Source organism: Gracilinanus agilis, chromosome 4 (assembly GCF_016433145.1).
Source record: "Gracilinanus agilis isolate LMUSP501 chromosome 4, AgileGrace, whole genome shotgun sequence".
NCBI classification, from domain to species: domain Eukaryota; kingdom Metazoa; phylum Chordata; class Mammalia; order Didelphimorphia; family Didelphidae; genus Gracilinanus; species Gracilinanus agilis.
This window is the reverse complement of record NC_058133.1, coordinates 270253488-270256142: the sequence shown is the minus strand read 5'-3', so window position 1 is coordinate 270256142 and position 2655 is coordinate 270253488.

Below are 2655 nucleotides of genomic sequence, written 5' to 3'. Positions count from 1 at the left end.
GGGGTGTGTGTGTGGGGGGGGGGGGGAGGAGGGAAGGGGGTTGGGGAGCTGAAGAGAAGAAAAAGGCGGGTGAGCTCTAGCGCGTTGTAACGAGAGTTATCGCCCTGTCCTTCCCCTCGGGCTCTCCACCTTCAGTTACCCTGAACCTCAGCGGCTGGCAAGGCATTCTTCTGTTGGCTCGCCAGCCCCCTCACTCTCTTCATCCAGAAACAGCCTGGCTTCCTTCGACCAGGTCCAGGGCCAGGAGTGGGGATATGGAACAATCTCGGGTAACAAAGTTGTATTCGGAATGAATTTCACCTTCACGACAGAAGCGAGGTGACCCCCCCACCCCTTGCAAATTCCACTCTCTACTCTTTTTCTCCGCCTTTCCCTTCAGAAGGATAAGAATACGAAAAACTAGTTCTGAGACTGCAGTTTTGCTCCAAGACAGGGTCTGGTTGCCGCTAGAAGGAACGGTTTGCTATCCTAAGGTCAAAGGAATCCTTCCCGGCTCCCCTACCCCCATTCCCCTACCCGCCGCTTCTCTCCTCCAACCCAAATCTGGCTTTTTCGAGCTGCAGCCAGCATTGCTGGAAAGATTCTGATCTGATACACCGCGATGTAGGGCAATAGAACCTCTAGAGCGAAGCTTCTTAATCTGGGTTGGAGAAGCTTTTCCATTGCTCCCTACATGGACTCCCTTTTCGAGGTGCAGTGGTGGGTCGGCGAATAATGGCTCAGGGATGCGGACTTTTTTGTACTGCAGTTGTTGTTGTGTTGGACTGAGACACACACACTCCTTTCTACCTCTCTCCTGGTGCCCAGGTTCCATTCCAGATGCCTCTACTATGGGCTTTTTGCTGTTGTTTCTCAGGTGGAAAGGACCAGGACCCTGCCTCGTCAAAATCTGAACATTACTGCGGCTTGTCCCTCCTCTCACTAACAATAACCCCCTTCATTTGTTTAGCGAAGCTAACTTTTTCTCAGTGCTTACTAGAGCAAGTAGTATTATTCACACTTCATATATAGGGAAACCTGGGCTCAGAAAATTTGGAATTTGTTTAAGATGGCAAAGCTGGTTTTAGACCTTTGGTCTCCTGATGATCAGCTCCAGTATCCCGGCCAGCTCTAAACTTATGTCCCTTTGATTTCCAGCCTGGTGTTTTGTTTTTGCTTTTTTTTTTTTTTTTTTCACTAGCTCTCACTTCTCTTCCTGGCAGATCATTGGAGTAAGGGTATGCTGTTCCTTTTTCAAATCATAGGCATCCTATATGCTCAGAATTCGAACTATCCCAACTATAACTATCCTAGTTGTGAAAGAAACCAATTCTACTTATTTCCATTTCATAGATGGGAAACTAGGTTGAGGGTCCTTGTTCCCCCAGTCAAAAATGTTTAAAGGTCTCAGGTATCAAACCTGGGCAGCTAGGTGCTCTGTGAATAGAGAACTAGGCCTGGAGATGGGAGAGCTAGGGATCAAATCTGATATCAGACACTTCTTTCTGTGTGACCCTAGGCAAGTCACTTAACCTCCATTGCCTAAAAAGGTTTAGGGGAAAAGATCTAGGCTTTTTTTTCAAACATTTATTAATATTCATTTTTAACATGGTTACATGATTCATGATCCTCCTTTCCCCTTCGCTCCCCCCCCCCCCCCCCCGCACTCCCTCCACCCATGGCCGATGCACATTTCCACTAGTTTTGTAGGCTTTTTACTAAGAGGCATTCCCCTATGCCCTCCCCCTAGTTAAACTCAGTTTACCTTAATTTCTTGAGTACTTATTCTAGATGACCAAAGTCAAGATGCCTCTTCTTTTATTTGTCATTATTCTTTGCCCAGCAAAGGACTCATTGTAAGTGCTAAAATGCCTCTGCCATATTTGTTTACAAAAATGAATAATATGGAAATATGTTTTGCATGATAATACATTTTTAACCCAGATTGAATTGCTTATCAGCCCTGGGAGGCAGGAAAGAAGAAGGGAAGGAGACAATTTGGATCATATGACTTTGGAAAACTTATGTGGAAATTTGTTATTAAAATTTAAGAAAAATTTAAAATAAAATAAAATGCCTCCCTCAGCAAACCAGTTCTCTGTCTGGATATAGGGTCTGGCCACGAACCTCCATTGTTCACTTTTAAAAAGTGCTCTTCCATATGTTTTCATAAATTAATGTATTACTTTTTTTTTAATCTTACCTTCAGTCTCCGAATCAATACTGTGTATTGGTTCTAAGGCAGAAGAGCAGTAAGGGCTAGGCAATGGGGGTCAAGGGACTTGCCCGGGGTCACATAGCTAGAAAGGGTCTGAGGTCAGATTTGAACCCAGGACCTCCTGTCTCTAGGCCTGGCTCTCAATCCACTGAGCTACTCAGCTGCCCCCTAATGTAGTACTTATTAAACCGTCATGTTTATTCAAATCTGTCCCCACCCAGCCATTAAACTTTATGTTTGTATTCATTCACCTCTACCTCACTCCTCTTTCTGACACTTGCTCCAATTCTTAACACCTCACCACCTCTTTAGAATATCTAGCTCAGATAAATGTTTTTGACTTGATCCAAGGAAGAGAAAAAAAAGTCATTTGGATTCATTTTTGGCTGCCCAAAAATTTACAGCTAGAATGGGCGTTCATTGGATGTCATAGAAACACATCAAAGGCCAAAAGCAAA